Here is a 20,786-nt window from a genome sequence, read left to right as displayed (position 1 = left end):
CAATGTAAACCAAGAGACTCAGTTTATATGATGAGTTTCACAGTATCTACTATATATGAGCAATGTTAGTATGCTAATAGAAACCAAATTTAAATAAAGCTTCTAAAAACTAAACAAAATTCATAAACTTCAAGATAGACTAAGATGAGCTCTTAATTGAGAATATGAGCCATTAATGGGCTCTCTCAATGAGAAGCTCTCTTGTTGAGTGGCTTTGTCTAAATAGATAGGATGTATGCTCAAGCTTATGCTTCAAAAAGGGCTTCAAATGGAGTTGACATATGGGTGTGAGTGTATGGTTTTGATGTAAAATGACTTCTTAAAATGGCATTATGACTTTACTTCATGGATTGTTTTGTTTTGCAAAGGGGAAGGATCCAATTTATAGGCAAGAGGCTTGAGAGATTGAGGGCTAAGATGCAAGGATGGGAAAAATCTCATAGAGGGCTTAGATTGCATGAGAGGAGAGCACATGGATTGTGCTTCCTTACAGCCAATCAAGGAGTGACACATGTCATAGGGTGAGAGGATGGAGGAAAGGGGAAGGATGAGTCAACAAAGGAGGCTCAAAGGATAAAATCTTCATAAAGACCCTCATAATGGCTTGTAAGATCAATAAAAGGGCTTGGAAGAGTCATTTATGGCCTAATGGGCTTCATAAAGTTTTATGGTTGGGATATTTTGAGGGAGATGAGAGGAATTTCGACTTGGGCTTGATTAGGAAGGTTTTAAGCTTGCTTAGGCTTGTGCAAATGATTAGAGGATGGATTAGGATGGTTTAGGATTAGCTTAGGGATAGGCAAGTGGATGGTGTGCATCGATGGGGCACTGCATGCCTCTTTCTTCTGGTCCTAGACCACCACCTTGATAGTTCCATTTGTCAGTGATGAGCTTATGTTCTTGGGGATACTTCTGGCTGAAGTGATCAAGGCGTGCCTGATTCCTTGAGGTGCATCATTATGTAACCAATTGTTGATATCTAGACTGAGCTCCTCATGAAGAGGGATTTTCGAGGATACAAAGGTTGTTGGGCCAAACTATTTGTATCAAGGAGGTGGAATCTCCTTAGCTTTGTGATATGTCAGTCATCCATGGGCATGTGGATCAAGTGGGAGTGCCCCGACAGCAAATGCATCCGATAGACTATACTCTCCATAGCCCTTGTTATTGATCTTCACGGTAGACAGGGTAGAGGCGAGGATGGTTTTTGGGTCATTACAAGTGTGGGATGAGTTGGCGATGGATGTGCTGATATCAATTCTAGGGAAATGGTTTGTATATGAAGCTTCAACCACATTGCAGTAAGAAAAGGGTTCTGGATCAACATGGATGGTTACCTCAGTGCCTTGATGCAAAAATTTGACGCACTGATGGTAAGTGGATGAAATGGCTTTCATGGCATGAATCCATGGGTGACCCAAGAGGATTTTGAATGGTAGGTTTAGATCAATAACATGGAAGACTATTTCTTGGATGACTGGCCCAACCTTGATTGGCAGCAAAATAGTTCCTTCTGTGGTTCTTTCCAAGTTGTCATAAGCTTTGATGGTGATAACCTCACTGATAATATCTACCTCAGTATACCCAGCTTGTTTTATGAATTTTAGGGTGCAAATATCCAAGGCTGATCCATCATCTATCATTACTCTTTTTATGAAAAAATTAGATACCATGATGGCTATGCGAAGTGGGTGTGATCAGGCTCGACCACGGGTATGTCGGTGGGTTTGAACGATAGGGCACATGAGGATGAAACGTGTCCAACAAGATTACAAAAATTAGTAGCATTGATATCAGAAGGGACACGGGATTCTATGAGAGCACTGTCAAGGATGTTCTTGTACATAGGACTAGTTTGAAGAAGGTCTAAAATGGAGATTTGGGTTGGCATGTTCCCAAGGTGTTCCAAGATATTGTACTGGCTTTTTGATGGAGCTGATGGTGCTGGTGAAACAGGTGGGCCTGCAATGTTAAATTGGGCTCTTCGAGTGGTTACTGCACACTCATTGTTTGGTCCTTGGATATTGTTAACATTGACAGAAGGCTCTTTCTCGGATATACAACCTATAAGGCTACCATAGTCTATATAGGATGAAGTGTGGTCATTGTTCTTCCCATGCTGTTGGTTTGGCTGACGGTTGTTGGTGTTGGTTTGGATAGGTGCTTTTCCAGGATTTTTATTGTTGTGAGGAGGAAAAGCATTTTGATAGATCTATAAGCCTACATTGGGAGAGGTGTGGGCACCAACAGTGATTTCCTTTCGATCAATGAGGTCCTGCACATAGTCTTTCAGTTTCATGCATTTGAGGGTAGTGTGACCTTTTACCCTATGAAATTTGCAGTACTCATTGTCTTTGTACCATGCAGCTTTGGATTGGCTTGGGTCAATTTGCTAGGTAGGAGGAAATTTGATGAGGTTTTCCTTGACTAATTTCTCAAAAATGACATCCAATGGCTCACCAAGGGGTGTATAGTTTCTAGGTGTAGGTTGGAATCTGGGCTTTTTTCCTACAGCTACATTGATGGCATTAGCTTGATTGCTAGACCCTTGAAAGTTTGGTCTTGGATTGTGGTTTTGATAGCTGTGGTTATTCTGTTGTTGGTAGTTGATAGCTTGGTGATTGTTTGGTTGATAGGGTGGGTTGGACTAGTTGTGAGAAGGACCAACAATATTCACATGTCTGGTGTCAGTGATGCCATCTGTTGCAACATGCTTGTTTTTGTTCCAATACCTAGACTTGTCATTGGAATGTGATTGATTTTAGTTGGCTTCCTTGTAAATCTTGACCACACCATCTTTAATGAGTCCTTACTCAAGGATCATTCCTTTCTCTTTGATATCTTTGTAGGTCTACAAACAGTTCATGGTCATGTGGTGAGCCAAGCTAGGATGGGCATTATCAATAAACATTTTCACCAAATGGCGCTCTGGCAAGGTGCAAGATATGCGGGTGGTAAGGGTTTGCCATCTTTGCAGATATTTGGGGAGGCTTTCTCCACCTTTTTGCTTAGTGTGGACAAGATCAACTATTGATAGCTCTGTTTCAACAAGATGGGCATGTTGGGCTACAAATGCCTTAGATAATTTAGCAAAATTTTTAATTGTGCCATAGGGGATTCTATAAAACCATTCAAGAGCTGGTTCGAGCAAGCTTTTGGGAAAGAGACGCAAGAGGAAGACGTCATTGTATGCCACTTCTTGGCAGTGCATGTAAAATTCTTTGATATGTGTGATAGGGTCTCCTTTTCCTCTAAATTTGTCAAATTTGGGTGTCTCAAAATGCTTGGGGAACTGTGTCATGGTAATGGCTCTGTCAAATGGGTAAGGGCACACATTCTCAAACTTGAAATTTTTTGGATCATTTCCCTCTTGGATGTTCTTCAAAGCTATTTTCATGGCTTCCCATTCTGAATTAATGGGTGATGGCTGGGGTGCCCCCAATGTAGTAGTGCCTTGAGGTAGGTATGCACTAGATGGGGCCACTGAATATGGATGGCTATAAGGGATTTGTTGATAGGGATTGTACATTGTTGGGGTAGCTGCATGGTGGATGACGATTTGTTGAGGGGGAGGTGGTGCATAGTGTTGCATGTGCTGCGAGGCTTGCTGTTGATATGGGATTTGAGGTTGGGATTGAGGAACATAAGCTGGTTGTGGGATAAATGAATTGCTTTGTGGAGGTAAGGTATAAGATGGTTGTGAAGCTTGGGGAAAGGATCGGGGGGCTTGTGGGATTTGACCAAGGTATGTGGGCTGCACCCCCATTTGGGATGGTACCTGCAAATAATTGGTGGTTGGCTGGATTGGTGGGTTACCTCCTAGAAGTGGCATTGAAAAGTAGTTGGTAATAAGACGTAATGGATTAGTTGGTGGTGGAGGTGGTGGGAATTGAAAGCTAAGAAATGGAATTGATGGGGTTTGATAGCTTGGTGGCTAGATTTGGAAGCTTGGTAGAGTGGTGGTGGGAGCTTGGGTCACTTGAGAGCTAGGCAAAACATTGGTAGTAGCTTGTGGGGTTGGATAGCTTTGTGGAGTGAGGGTAGTAGCTTGTGGATTTGTGGTTGATGCCACTGAGCTCCCAAGACCTAATGGAAATGATGGGATTGTGCTTTGGGCTATGGTGAACAAGCTGGAGGTGATGAAAGGTTGATTACTTGGCCACATGGGCAACATCCCTATTGTATATTGCTGAGGTTGGCCAAAGATGCTAGCACTGATTTGGGAGATGGGTGGATTTGGAAGGCTAGGTTGGGGAGCAGCAGCAGCAATAGTGAAGGGCGTGAATGGTGAGGTGTTTTGGGTAAAGGGGGTTTGGAGCGGAGAGGTATGAACCAAGGATGGAGTGGTGGTGGTTGGGTTGGGTTGCGGCATGGAGATTTCAACTTGGGTGGATGATGGTATGTTTGGGTCTGTTGGATCATATGGATTGGCTGGAGGCTCTTCTTTTGGCATATATTGAGGATAATTTGGATCATAAGAGCCTATGGGTGGTGGCAACTACCCAAACAATGGGTGAGATGGATCTGATAATGGAGGGGGTCTTCCAAAGTCAAAGGTTCCTACATTGTCCCTTTGAAAATTAGCCATGATTGTCTCTTTGTTCTTGTCTATAATGGCGTTTACCAATACTGCATTTCTTGGTTGGTTCATGAAAGCTTCAATGTCAGTAGATGATGGCATAGCTTTCTCTGGGCTGAAGGATGGCCGAGTGCTCAAGGGGGGTGAGGTTGTTTGATCCAAATGATAGGGCTCCATTGTTTCTTTCTTCTTGGCTAAGCGAGTGACGTGTGGCATGAAAAATGCTCCTAGGGATGAGATGCAACAAATGCTGGTGGATGCAAAAGGGAGGAAGGCTTTTCTATGCAAATAATTTCCTAGGTTGAGGCAAAGCTATATGACAAAACCTAAGGAGGATTGGGTTGGGGATTCTAACTTCAAAGATATGTTGCCAAAGCACAAAAGGTCTGCTTTCCTATGTGCAAGCTTGGTGGTGATTGTGTCAACTTAAGGATATACTGATGATCCTTTAGGAAGAATACAAGATTGACCACTTGTGGATCCCAACCTTTAGCTCAAGGTGATGAGGGATAACAAGTGGCAAAGCTAGATTACCCTAGACAAAGCTTTGTCAAAGGGATAACCTTGGTGAGATTGGTGGTTTTGAAAGATTTTAGGAATGGCAAACTTTTAGCAAGGTGACAACAATTTTTGAAGGCTTGGATGTGAAGATTTTGGATTTCTGGCTAGATGGTTTGGTCCTAAATGAGATGGATGAGCTAATAATGCTTAAGGGGATAACCTAAGATGGCTAACTTTTCTACAAAGATGACTCTAAGGTGAAGCGTATCCAAGAAGGTGTGGAGAAACAAGGGTGTCTAGTCATAGAAATCATGCCTAGTTGGTAAGGATTAACTCTTGGATGTTGGCTAAATTTGATGGTGCACTCTAACTAGGCCTCTTGAAGTGCTTCGTCAGCAGCTTTATCCTCTGCTTTGTGGAGTTTAGCAATTCGAGGACTTGGTGTTAGTTCCTTTCTCTTGGCTGAAAGTTCTTGGTATGCCTGAGATGGTTTGAGTTTAACTTTGTGGAACTTCTCTTTGGGTTTGGGTTGCTCTGACATCAATTCTTGAATCTGCTTGGCTTTGAGAGACCACGATTATTTTGCTTCAACTTGTTCAACTTTTGGAATAGGCAGTGACTACGCTAAGTGTACCCTAAGCTAGGATTGACCATGTTTGGCAAACATTCACTCAACAAATAAAAAAGCAAGCAATAGATAGGAACAACCAGATATAAGTTTTTGATTCTCAGAATGTGATACTTGCGTTGAGGAGTGTGTATGTTTTACAAATGTTTCGATCAGTCACTTCAAACACATTAACACTCTAGATGGTTGTCTACAAGTCTGACAGTTGGTTTAGCTAGGGAGTCTTTGATATACCCAAAGGTACGTGAGGCCCAAATCTGTAGATGAAACCAACAAGATGTCACATAGCCGAGAGGAGTGGTAACCCACTTCTCTTCTTTCACTTCTCAAGGGTATAAAGTTCCTTGAGGCTTAGCCTGAGTGACAAAAATCTTGATTCCAAGAGAGGTGTCTTTCAATTCACCTTCTGATTCTTATACTCCGCCAGAATGTTGGAGTTGAGGTTGTCCAAGGGGTGATGAATTCCCCAAGCAGGCCTCCTAAAAAGAAACAAGTTTTTGGATCCTAATCTTATGCACCCAAGATGGCCTCGAAAGATGACAAGGGGAGAGAAGACTTGGATGACCTTGGGCTAAAAAAAAAAAAACACGCTTGTTCTTTTACCAACTGACTCTTATGTGTGCTAATCTAGACTTTACAAGCACTCATGTTTAAGAGACAATGTTCAATTCCAACTTGAAGTGCCAACAAAAATAAATCGATCGAAGAATGCAAACAAGAAGAAGAGTTAGGGTCAACAAAAGAAAACTCACACACCCAGAGGCCGTCCACATCAAGTATCGATTAATTTCCTTTAAAGCATTCAAGAGTTGGTGTGATTTTGTTTTAAGCCCAAAGCAAAGATGTGTGAGACTCGATTTGTCAAGTGTGCGCCCGGAAGCCCTCCACATCAATAGTTGTTCAATTTTAGTGCCCAAACTTGAAGTGTGATCAATTTAATCTAGAGTTTTGGTCATTTAAAATTTTTGATAAAGTTAAATCAAATGTTCAAAGACCAAGTGAGTGAGTTAGATTGTGGAACATTTAACACCTTTTTCAAGTAGACCCATCCCCATAAATGGCACTGAGATTGCAACCAATGGTTGAATTGATGGGTGATTAGAAAAGAGGTGAGTCCAAGGAACTACTCAAATTGATTTTTGCAAATTTATATTTAACTTAACAAAGTTTCTTAAATGTCCAAAAATCAAACTTTACCTAAATTGCATATGGAAAAGAGATTTTTTTGTTCAATTTTAGAAGCTCCAAATGAAGCGTTTGATATTGCAATGGTTAATTGATCCTTGGCATTCAAGATTGGATTTGTTGTTTTAATCATGCATTCAAGGAAATTTTGATTTTAATCCATGGCATTCAAGATTGTGTTTATCAACATGCATTCAAAGACAAGTGATTAAACATTCAAGTTTTTTCCTTTGAGCATTCAAGATTGAGATTTTGTGTGTTGTTTTAAGAACTTTGAAGTGCTTTGTTTTAACCTTAGATCATTCAAGATTGTTTTGGACTCAAAAGTGAAAATGACTCTTTGGACTTTGGTTTTCATTCAAGATTTTGTGTTCTAGTTTGCATATTTTAAGCCCAAAAATGATATTTCTAGATTGTTTTGATGCATGAAAAACCTAAGAAATATTCAAAATTTTGCAACAAGACATTTGTTTGGAACAAATAACAAAGCTTTTAGGACAATTTTTGGCAACCATTTAGGACTCTTAATTTTCATGAGATTTTTAAAAGAACTTTAAAATATTTGCAAATGAGGTTCATTTTATCCTTGATTGATGCTTTGAGTTTGATTTAGATTTTAGTGTGCACTTAGTGTTGATTTTGAACCTTTTGAAATGAAAACTTGAAGTTCTTTTTAAATTTCCAAAAATGAAGTGTTCCTAACTTTGCATGAATGCATCTAAAACCTTGATGTTGCAAGAATGCAAATGATTGAATTGGTTTAGTTTCACTTGTTAAAAGGCTTTTTTTTTTTTTTTGCAAATTTTTAGTTTTTAATGGATTTAAGTATGATTTGGGAGTTCATTTTAAGCACTAAAAAGAAGTGTGTATGATTTTTCTTCCTTAAAAAAAAAGGCCAAGATCTCCCACAAGATGGAATAAGAAGAATATAGACAAGAAGAGGAAGAAGAATTCCAAGTGCTTTGTCCACCTATAAGCTTGAAAAATTTGCAAATACTATGAGATAGACTATGAGTTCCTTTGTCTTCTTCATGCTCATGTGGTCCTACAAAACCAATTTATACAATCCTACCAATCACAAAAACAAGCAAAATTAGCCAAAATTAGCAAATGACATACAAAACTTGACAAAAAAAGCTAATGAAGATGACCCATGCAAGGTCCCACCGAGCATGCCAAAATGTATATGAGCAATGTTAGTATGCTAATAGAAACCAAATTTAAATAAAGCTTCTACAAACTAAAAAAAATTCATAAACTTCAAGATAGACTAAGATGAGCTCTTAATTGATAATATGAGCCATTAATGGGCTCTCTCAATGAGAAGCTCTCTTGTTGAGTGGCTTTGTCTAAATAGATAGGATGTATGCTCAAGCTTATGCTTCAAAAAGGGCTTCAAATGGAGTTGGAATATGGGTGTGAGTGTATGGTTTTGATGTAAAATGGCTTCTTAAAATGGCATTATGACTTTATTTCATGGATTGTGTTGTTTTGCAAAGGGGAAGGATCCAATTTATAGGCAAGAGGCTTGAGGGATTGAGGGCTAAGATGCAAGGATGGGAAAAAGCTCATGGAGGGCTCAGATTGCATGAGAGGAGAGCACATGGATTGTGCTTCCTTATAGCCAATCAAGGAGTGACACATGTCATAGGGTGAGAGGATAGAGGAAAGGGGAAGGATGAGTCAGCAAAGGAGGCTCAAGGGATAAAATCTTCATAAAGACCCTCATAATGGCTTGTAAGAGCAATAAAAGGGCTTGGAAGAGTCATTTATGGCCTAGTGGGCTTCATAAAGTTTTATGGTTGGGATATTTTGAGGGAGATGAGAGGAATTTTGACTTGGGCTTGATTAGGAAAGTTTTAAGCTTGCTTAGGCTTGTGCAAATGATTAGAGGATGGATTAGGATGGTTTAGGATTAGCTTAGGGATAGGCAAGTGGATGGCATTTAATGACGGTGGGTGAAGGAGGAGATATTTGTTAATTTTGGCTTGGGTTAGTAAGTTTTAACCCATGTTTAGGGAATGTGACAAGGTTTAGGAGGGGATTAGGATTAGGTTTAAAGACATCTTCTAGAAGAGTCTAGACTTTGGATGAGGATAAAGACTTTCTAGAATAGTCTAGAATTTCCTAGGATGAGGATGAAGACTTTCTAGAAGAGTCTAGAACTTCTTAGGATGAGGATAAATTAGATTTTTAGGAAATAAATAAAGTTTTATTTATTTCAAGGGTTTGGGTTGAGGAGATATTTATTAAAACTTTTTTAACAAACATGAGGATTAATATTTAATCTTAATTAAATATTTTGAGTTGGGATTAGGGGTAGGAAATGATGGGATTAGCCTTTAATCAAAATTAAAGAAGGATTAGAAGATTTTGGAAGAGGTTAGTGGTCTTAAGGAAATTGGCTACGTTTTGGGCAAAAAATAAATTTTTTATTTATTTTGGGTTTTTTGGTCAATTTATTAATTAAATAATAAGGAAATAATGTTTAAATAAGATTTAAACATTTTTGGGAGGGATTCCTTAATTAAATATTTTTAATTAAGATAAAGGGATTTAATGGCATAAAAATAACTTAATTAATTAAATAATTAATTAATTAATTAATGATGATGTCATCAGGAATTTTTCAAAAAATAAAAATACTTTATTTTCTAAAAAATTTTAGGTGTCTACATCTACTGAGTCACCAGTGCAGACCAAGTTCAAGACTGCTTGGAAGTGATTAATACGGACCAAGCTTCTACATCTACCCAATGCATGATGAAGTCAACCATTGATAGTGGATGTTGAGTATCAAAACCTCACCGAGTCAGTCTTCAGAACCTAAGTCTCTTCATATGGGCTGACTTTGTAATATTTGTGTTGACTTGTATGGTCAACTTTGTAATTTGTATAACTAGATTTCTATATATATGTAATGTATTGTATCATATCCAAATGAGTAAGGAATGTGAATGTGAATGCAATGTAAGTGAATATAATCAGAGAAGAGTAGAAAGAGTGAATTATAAAGGCTATAGTAGTATAAGGAGCAGCAAAGTCATATCTATCACAGCAAGGCAATTTGTACTTAAAGAATCTCATTCAGTAAACCAAGTTGTAGATCAGAGATCATCTATTGTTTCATCCTAATAGGTGGATCAGTCAAATCCTTTAACAAGGTAGACCTAGTAGTCTTCTTTAAATCTATTTACCAAGTGTATACTTAATTGTATGTTGTAAATCCTTTCACAAGGTGGACCTAGCAGTCCTTATTGCTCCTAACAGGGTAGATCACTAGAAGTGATCAATGTAAGCTTTAATAGGCTAACCTTATATTGCAGTACAAATTTTTTTGGGTATCATCCCCACCCTAGTTTTACTTTCTATTTGGAAGGTTTTTGGGTCACCAAATCTTTGTGTCATTGTATTATGAATGCTTTCATGTTTTCAATTTCTTATGCATAGAATTAGATTAGATTATATGTGATGGATTAAATGTTAATTGGATTGTTGGATTAAGAGTTCAAATTGTTAAAATTTGAGAAGTTACTTATTCACCCCTCCCCTCTCAGTAACTTAGCATAGATTTGAATATTTCCAACACTTATAACATATCTCTTATTCAGCTTATATACAAGACTTCAAAATTTTAAAATTTTATAACAACTTATATACCTCACAATCTTATAACTCCCCCTAAGTTGATAGGTCTATTCTATATTCATGATTTTGTACTCCTACTAAGTAAATGTGTATCAACTGATACTCTTTGAGTTCATGTTGTTTTTCTTGTTCTTTTCTTTCTCCCCCTTAGCTTATTCTATCTTTTTCTTTGTCCCTTTTCTTACTCTCCCCTATTATTCTCTCTATCTCCCCAAAATTCTATATTTTTTTCTTACTCTCCCCCTTTTTGACACTGATGTCAATGGGCTATATACTGATAGTATGTTTGTCCAAAAAATATTTATGGACCTCTAGTATAATCTTGAAAGTTGCATCCCAATTTTCACATGCTACATCTAAAGACTTGATTTGGATAGCCAGCTCGGCAGAAAGGTGAACTAGGTCATCTAATGTAGAAAGATTGGGGTCTTTCTTTGTAAGTGTTTCAGCATAGCCTAATTACTTGTAAAAAATCTTCATCTGTGGGGTCAATTTTGTTTGGATGCTAATAATTTTGGCCCTTATATTGGCCTTTTCTATAGATAATGTTGCTAATTGACTCTAGGTTTATAGCAAAGTTCTAAAGTGCTTCTCACTTTGAGCTAGATTCATAGGCAATTTTGCACCTGATGCATTAATTGTACTTTCCAAACTCAAAATGTGACTTTTGGTCTCTTGTGTGAAGAGTGTTGGATTGCACAATTTAGTGTACAATGAGAAAATGTTCTCAAGCACCTTCTTCACACCTTCTACCTTAGTTACCAATGCAACTTGTGTGAGTGCTATATCATCTGATATTTTTTTATTCACTTTGCTTTGGAATTTCTTTTCTGACCATTTTAACAATTTAGCATTTGTGTCAAGGTTTGTATGACTAACCTTCTCCACTATATCTATTAGTTGTTCAATTAGTGGCTTGGTTTCATCTAGAGTAGGAAAACTAAATGCACCTAAGAAGATTTCTTTAATGTCTAGCAATTCTTGTTCTCACCTATGCTCCCTTGTGAGCAGTTCTTGATGCTTCTTTCTAGCCAAGGCTTCTTGTAGTATGTCCATCTACTCTATTTTCATTGTGTCAAAATCATACTTGGGTAACACAATCTCTTCATCAAGGCTTACATCTCCATATGTAATTACCTCTTCAAATTTTGATGAGCTTCAACTCAACACTAAGATCAGAAATGGTGTTGTATATGTGCTTGGCTTCTAAAGAGTGTGACTAGAAGGAGTGCTAGATTTTGGTAAAGTTACCAGGGCTTGAATTGCTACTTGCTCCTTCACCTTTGGTGTCAACTCGATCTCTTCAGGCTTATCCTTATTTTCAACAATGGCTTGTGATGCACCTTCTACTTTTGTTGGAGGTGCAGATAAATCTATCTAGCCTATTTCACTCTATTCTGTAGTAGTGGCTTGGGTTTCCACTGTGTCCTTTCTAATTGTAGCAACCTTTTTTTATGTAACTTTAGGTGTTTTTGTTGGCATTATATTATATTTTTCATTAGTGACAACACTTATTTGATTTGAATGATTACCGAGTTCATCACTCAGTCTATAGTGTATACCAAGCATTCAGTGGTTACCTTGTAGGTTCATCACTTAAACAGTTCATATCGAGCATTCCTAAAGCTATTGAGTGAGTGTGCAGTCCATCAATTCATAGCAAGCATTCATGAAGCTACTGAGTGAGTGTGTAGTCCAACAATATCTACCGAACCTACAGTGTTCACCAAGCTTCATAGTGTCTACCAAGTCATCAGTTTTTGTGATGGAAGCCAATGTTTACCGAGTGATGGAAGTGTAGTGTTTACCGAGTGAAAGCAAGGTAAATGAAGGATTCATTTTTTATCGAGTGACACTATATCTATCAAGTCTCCAATGGTTATCGAGTTCCAAGCTATATTGTGTGAATAATATGGACCGAACTTCTACTTCTATCGAGTGCCTGACGATGCCAAGTAATGCAATTGATGTCGAGTATCAGAAGGTTACTAAGTCAGCTTGAAGAACTCGAGTTTTCTACTATTTGGCCGACTCAATAATATTTTGTTCACTTGTGTTTTGGCTGACCTTGTAATTGTAATTATTGGAATGGTATATATGTAATGTGTTATATCATTTGCAATGCATGAATATATATTTAAGGAATGGACATGTAATGCTTTGAGAAGAATAAATGTGAATCAATAGTAGAGTAGAGTAATCAGCAAGGTCTACAAGGAGCAATAAAGATTCATCAATCACAAGAGGTGATCTATACTTCAAGGATCTAATCAGAAATCAAGTTGTAAGCAGATCCATTGTTTCATCCTAACAGGTGAATCAGTTTTGTAAATCCCTTAACAAGGTAGACTTAACAGTCTCTCTATAAATATCCTAACAGAGTACATACTTCATTGTATGTTTGTAAATCCTCTAACAAGGTGGATCTAGCAGTCCAAATTTCTCTTAATAGGGAATATCATTAGAAGTGATCAATGTAAGCCCTAATAGGCTAACTTCATACTATAGTAGCAAAGTTTTGTGGGTATCATCCCCACCCCAATTTTACTTTCTATGTGGAAGGTTTTTGGGTCACCAAAATTCTATGTTCATGTGTTATAAATGTTTTTCTTTCTCGTGCATATAGTAGATTAGATGAGTGAATGATGAATGGATCAAGTATTGAATTGATTTAAATTTTTTGAGGTTACTGATTCACCCCTTCCCTCTCAATAACCTAGCTAGTCTTGATTATTTCCAACAATTGGTATCAAAGCATTGTGGTTCTCAGGGCAGAGTTTGATAGCTTGAGCAAAGATCTAAAGGACAAATGGAGATATTCAGACTTGATGAAGAAATTGAAAATGAAAAGCTAGATCTAGAAATGGCCATGGCTCAACTCAAAGAAGCAAAGGAGCATCTTTCTCAATCCCTGAAGAGAAGGAAGGAACTTTCAAAACAAATGAATGACCATCAGTATGTTGAAGAAAATATTGAAGACCTTTTACCATCAAGTAGCTCAAATAAAGCTAATGAGGCAATCAAGGAACTCCTAGCAAAGAATGGCTTTTTGCAGGAAGAAGTAAGAATGCTAAGAAGGGAACAAGAAATTCAGTCAACAAGGTTATGTGAAATTTTGGAACAAAGAAACAAATTAGAAAATGAGATAAATGAAAGGATCAATGAAAATCAAAGTCTTCTCAATCAACTATCCAATGCAAATGAAGAAATCATGAATCTGAGATTTGAAAATGAAAGCCTGAGGATTGGTTTAATCACTGAAAAACAAATCAATGAAAGTTTGGAAAATGATCTAAATGTTGAAAAGAAAATCAATGAGAGAATGATGAAGTCTCAAGAAGATATGAATCAATTAAACCAACAAAATGAGCAAAATCTTCATAGACAAAAGGGTAAAGTAGGACTTGGACATAATGAAGAAGGTGAATCTTCCAAACAAGGTGCTCAAAGGAATCAAAAACCTACTTGCAATCACTATGGTAAGTTAGGTCATACATCAAACAAATTTTGGAGTAATGGAAAAGCAAAATTCAATGGAAAATGCTACAACGACAATTAGCATGGTTACAAAGCTAATGAATGCAAGGAAAAACCAAAATTTGAAGGAAAATGTCATAAATGCAAGAAGCATGGTCACAAGGCATTCCAATGCATATCAAAATCATTCAATCCAGCTGAAAAACTTGTTAAGGCAATCTTTGGATGGGATTACAATACCTGGTGCAGATGTCATTATTGTGAAGAATATGGACACATTGGCAAAGACTGCTCAAGGCATCACTTGAGAAAAAGAGATACAATACTAAGATGTTATATGCACTAAACTTGGTCATATAGCCAAGAAAATAATGAGTATAGGAAGAATTTAAGATGAAAAGAAAGCTAAAGCTGATAACATTCAGAAATAGATGAGACAAGAATAGATTCCTAAATCTATTGAGCAAAATAGTTCAAATGATGGCCACGTCACTCAAAAAGTGGGTGACTCCACCATTTCCAATTAGATTCATGAAGGAGGATCTAGAACTATATCATCAAGCTATATCTAGAGCAGTCCCAAATGAAAGAAAGAAAAAAAAAAAATCAATCAATATTTCAGATACAAAGGGTCACAAGAAATCAAGTCATACCAAGCAAGGTCAGTCACAGACTCAACTAAGCTAGATCGGGAGTAACAAAAGTTTTGTTCGATCACTAAGTCTCAAGTTTCTACCAAGAAAGTGAGTGGATGATAGCCTATCAAGCACTATGTCATCACAAAAACTTTTGTACCGAGCATTAATGGTAGATTTTCATCAAAAGGTAGAATTCAATTTCATTACTCACTGTCTTCAAAATTTTCAGAGCTAAGCAATTTTAGGTGCATCTAGGCTACTTCAAACAATTTTAGAGCAAAGGATTTGTTCAAAAAATTTCTATCCTTTACCAAGAATCAATGGCATCCAGGAGTAGCGGCAACACCAAGGCAAAAAGAGGTTCAAAAATGCTAGTTAAGGATGTGGAGTGGAAGGCACCAAATTTCAAGCTTGTTCCAGCAATTGTAGAGTCACTCAACCTCGATGGAGCTCAATTGCAAATTCCACCAAAGGTACTCTTTATCAATGATATTCGTACTCATTTCAAATGTTTTGTTCAAGAGATTGGAAACCTATAAATGGATAATGCCCTAGAAGAAATGAGTGTTGGTGGCTCTTTGAAACTCGAGCATAAGCATCTAGACACCAAAGGATTAACCCATATCTCGCATATGCCAAGAAGTTTCCAGATTAAGTGGATTAGTTACATCCCCAGTCATGTGCACAATGGTCAACTATGGTTAGAGCAACTAGTATTAATCACCAAGAAGATAATTCATAAGATTACTAGTCTCCCCATGCTAAGTAAAGAAAAAACTACCAAAACCTTAGGTCAGGATGAACTTCAAAAGAAAACCCTAGCTAAATGGGATGGTAGAGGTTTAAAGGTTAGCACTATTTTTTATTTTGAATTAAGGTTTGGAATTCACATCATTTCTCACAAGATTTATAGCTCTAGTCATTTGAATAGTGTGCCCTATGAGGCTATGGATTTGGCATTCAAGGTTGTAAAAAAAAAATTGGAATTTGATCTATCAGAATTATTGTTAATACAAATGAACAAGAATATGGACAACATTAGAACTTCAAAGAAAAACCCTTGAAAATTTGGTTCTTTGTTGACATGTCTTTTCTTCTATGTACAAAAATTCTTTCCATCCAAAGGAATTGTTGTGTGGAGAAAAGATATTCCTATTCTATATCAGATAAATGAGTTTGTAGCAGAAATGGGTGTAAACTTTGATAACATCATGGATAATTATTTTGAAGATTTCAAGGAAAGGATGAATAACATGTTTCAAATTCCACTAAAATTGGTTGAAGACTACAAAGATGATGAATGCTTTATGGTTGATTGTGATAGAGTATACATTTAGGCAGTCAGGCCCCAAGTTGCATGGGTGAAACCTCTTCCTTATGAGGAGAATATTGATGAAACTAGGGATATTATTGAAGCACTAGTGAATAATCTATTAGATTTAAAGCAACCAATTTTTGGGACATATGATGAGGCAAAGGCCAAAATTGAGCTTGAAATCAAACTTCCTTAAGCAATTAATAAAGGCAAGAGAAAGGTTGCCAAGTTAAAAACTACTACTAAGCCCCTAATTATTACTGAGGGAAAAGTTGAGGATGAAGAAGAGGAGCAGGAACCAGAAGATATAGAGGAAGAATTAGAGAAGGAGGTAGAGCCAGTCAAAAAGAAGGGCAAGGTAATAATTACCAAGCCAACCAAAGCCTCCACAATTTTTTTCACAAGGTAAGAAAAGGGTAAGAACAAAGTGAAGTAGTATTCAACAAGCCCCAACTAACCTTCCAAGAAATATTGGAACAAATGAAAGAGGGAGCTAGCATCACAAATTTCAAGGCATTGAAATTTGAAACAAGGACTGATGTAGAGAAAATGTAGATTGAGGAACTAATACTTAACAAGATGGGAAAATGGAAATACTCCCCAGACCAACTTGCCCCTCAAATCTCCAAAGAGCTATTGGTAAGATTGCAACCAAGGTGGGAGTTAGCCACCCAAATGGCCAAGGACATATATGAGAAATCCTTGAAGAATCTTCTACCGAGTCTTACTAAAGTAGAAATAAAGGTAACAATGAAGAATAATGAAGGTAAAATGATGATTATATTTCACACATGTTTGATTTTAATTAAGTACATTGAGCATGTTGTAAGAGATGCAACAAACATGTGGAAGAATATCTATCATCTAAAAAAGCCCAATAATGATCCTATAGAAATCAAAGATGATGATGATGATAGTGACAATGATCAAGGAGATAATGCTCCATGTGCCACTTTTGATGTTGAGGACTATCAAGCACTAAAGGATGATGATGAAGCTGAAGAGGAAGACAAGGATGAAGAAGATCCAATAAAAATTGCAGCAGAAGTTATCGCATCCCTTCCTCACTCTCCACCAAAGACTGTTACATCTTCTATGGAGATAGCTTCTGCAAGTGAGACTGTGAACACAATTGCCACATCAATAGCTCAATCATCACCTGTCACCTCCTAGCTACAAGTATCTTCAATAGAAGTGTCAAGAACTTCATCTACTAAGCTACAACCCTCTTTATTAGCTCTTGAATCATCTACTATAGCTTGTACAGTAAGTTTTCCAGTTTATTCTAAAAAAATTTCATCCATAGCTTCAACTACATCAAATTTTTTTCCAGCCTATTCTTCAGTTGTAAATATTCCAATTGGTACATTACCTATTGATACTTCATTTTTGAGAAGCACATCAATTTTGGATACAATTAGCACCTCTCTTAGTTTTCCTCCAATTAGATCAAGTCAAATTTTTTGTGCTAGTCCAACTTCATCAACTATTGTAAGCACTAAAGTAAAACCAAAGACTCCACTAAAATTTATGCTTACTAGTAAGGCAATTGATGAGAATATAGACTTGGAAAAGGAAATTATTATACCTAAGATAGATCTTGATACTACCACAATTGATGAAATGAGACTGGTCAGTCAGTGCTTAGAGCAAAGAGAAAGGTAGAAACAACTTAGAGATGAGAGAGATAGAGAATTCACTATAATTGAAAGTGCTAAAAATATAATTACTAAGGTAATAGGTGTTGATGTGGATTCATCTCAACAAATTTTGTTACAATTAGAAGAGGCCATACATAATTTCAATGAGGACACTTTTGGCCAAGACCAGCTTATAGAAAAGGCAAAGAAAAAGTTTGACAATAAAGTGCTTGAGCATATTGCTCAGCAAATAGCCATTAAGCAGATAGAACTTTCTACAATTTTGGCTAACCTTGAAAATTATTTTACAAATGTAACATCCCTTTTTTCCAAGCTATGTGATGTTACTGAGTACACAAAAGAAATAAAGGTAAAATTAAATAAAATTGATAAGGATCTAAAGGTCATTGCTCAAAAGTTGCAGCCTGACTCCAGTTCAAGCTCCACACAACACATAAAGATCAGCTTCCTGTCAGACATGCAGGAAAAACTATTAAGAGAGGAAGCAAGGATCCAGTCTACACTAATAGACATCTAGAACATGATCCTTCCTATCATGGACACAATGTAGAAGTACATTTCTTATTCAAAAACATTGATCCATGATAACAATTTTTCAGTTGCAGATCATATTATGGGACTATCAGCAAAAGTCTAGGTTGCACTTCACATCTGCAAAATTTTGCAACAGAAATAAGATAAGACATTAGCTCTTATTCTTAAGGTACACTCTGAGTTTCTCTCACATTTTGATGTCTCTATATAAGTATGATTTCCTTTGGCATTATTGTCAAAAAGGGGGAGTAAGAGATAGTAAAAGTCAAGGGGAGTAAGAGACAATGGAGAAAATAAGGGAGAATATAATAGATTGATATATGTGCAGTGATAAGCTATGTATATACCATGCCATATGTATGGGGGAGATATGTAAAGACATGTAAGAAATGTATATACAATAGGTTTATAAAGATCAATTTTGAAAAATCAAATCTAGTATGTCAATGTACATAATGTTTGGCTCATAAGTTTTTTTGTCACTAATGCCAAAGGCAGAGATTGTTGGCATTATATTGTATTTGTCATTAGTGAAAAAACTTATTCAATGTTGAATGATTATTAAGTTCATCACTCAGTCTATAGTGTATACCAAACATTCAGTGGTTACCTTGTAGGTTCAACACTTAAATAGTTCATACCAAGCATTTCTAAAGCTACCAAGTGAGTGTGCAGTCTAGTAGTTCATACCGAGCATTCATGAAGCTACCGAGTGAGTGTATAGTCTAACAGTATCTACTGAGCCTATAGTTTTCACTGAGCTTCACAGTTTCTATTGAGTCATCAGTTTGTGTGATGGAAGCTAGTGTTTATCGAGTGATGGAAGTGTACTGTTTACCGAGTGAAAGCAAGGTAAATGAAGGATTCATTTTTTACCAAGTGACACTATATCTACCGAGTCTCCAATGGTTACTGAGTTCCAAGCTACATTGTGTGATTAGTATGGACTGAGCTTCTACTTCTACTGAGTGCATGATGATGCTGAGTAATGCAGTGGATGTCGAGTATCAGAAGGTTACCAAGTCATCTTGAAGAACTCGAGTTTTCTACTATTTGGTTGACTCAGTAATATTTTGTTCACTTGTGTTTTGGCCAACCTTGCAATTGTAATTATTGGAATGGTATATATGTAATGTATTATATCATTTTCAATGCACAAATATATATTTAAAGAATGGACATGTAATGCTTTGAGAAGAATAAATGTGAATCAGCAGCAGAGTAGAGTATTCAGCAAGGTCTACAAGGAGCAGTAAAGATTCATCAGTCACAAGAGGTGATCTATACTTCAAGAATCTAATCAGCAATCAAGTTGTAAGTAGATCCACTATTTCATCCTAACAGGTGAATTAGTTTTGTAAATCCTTTAACAAGGTAGACTTAACAGTCTCTGTATAAATCTCCTAATAGAGTACATACTTCATTCTATGTTTGTAAATCCTCTAACAAGGTGGATCTAGTAGTCCAAATTGCTCTTAATAGGGTAGATCATCAGAAGTGATCAATGTAAGCCCTAACAGGCTAACTTCATACTATAGTAGCGAAGTTTTGTGGGTATCATCCCTACCCCAATTTTACTTTCTATTTGGAAGGTTTCTAGGTCACCAAAATTTGGTGTTCATGTGTTATAAATGTTTATCTTTCTCATGCATATAGTATATTAGATGAATGAATGATGAACGGATCAAGTATTGAATTGATTTAAAGTTTTTGAGGTTATTGATTCACCCCTCCCCTCTCAATAACCTAGCTAGTCTTGATTATTTCCAATAGTTTTATCCAAAGGTTGTACATTAGTGACTTGAGGGGTGATAGTAGGTGGTTCTTGTATATTCACCTCTTCCCTTGTTGTATCATTCACTAATTTTTTTAGTTCATCTAGACTCACCAAAATAGGATTATCACATAATTTTTCTTGCAGTTTAGACTAATCAAGTATCTTTTTCATAGCTTCCTCTTTAAGGGGATTGATATTCTAAGCTATGAGATTAGAAACATCCTTTACTGTAATTTTTTTAGTATTTATACTCGGTTTCTATTGAAGGTTGACATCTGGTAGTTGTATATCTTGTACACTCTATTCTTCTTGATGTTCTACCTCAATTGTTGCCTAGTCATCTACTTTCATTTTTGTATCTCCCTCAATAGTATCTTCATTGTTATCATCTTCTTCATCATCTTTTACCTCTATAGGCTCTTTTTCACCTACCTTTATTGTTTCTAGTCCATATATGACTTTCCACATCTGTGTGGACTTCTTCACAACATCTTCAATATTATTTTACAATATGTTGGAGGCTCTATATTTAGGTACAAACCTAACTACATATTTCTTCATAGCCTTAGCAATTTGTGCCTTACTAATTCTAGGCATAACTTGTGCAAGTGAAGTCTCCCTTATCTATCTTTCCAAGTTTAAACAATAATGTCATTTTTGCTCAACTCTCTCATATAAGCTTTTAGGCATAGAGTTAACAATTTCTAGTGGGGCTTTCTTAAAATTTTCCATAATGGGATATATAGCTTCCTCCACTTGATTCTTCTCAACTTTACCAAGATTATCAAAATCAACATGAGTAAATCCTAACAAATCTACACTATTCTTAACATTTTCACATAG

The sequence above is a fragment of the Cupressus sempervirens genome, chromosome 8, assembly GCF_028749045.1.
Source record: "Cupressus sempervirens isolate cs-2001-9-10 chromosome 8, ASM2874904v1, whole genome shotgun sequence".
Taxonomy (NCBI): Eukaryota; Viridiplantae; Streptophyta; class Pinopsida; order Cupressales; family Cupressaceae; genus Cupressus; species Cupressus sempervirens.
This window is presented reverse-complemented; position numbering follows the sequence as displayed.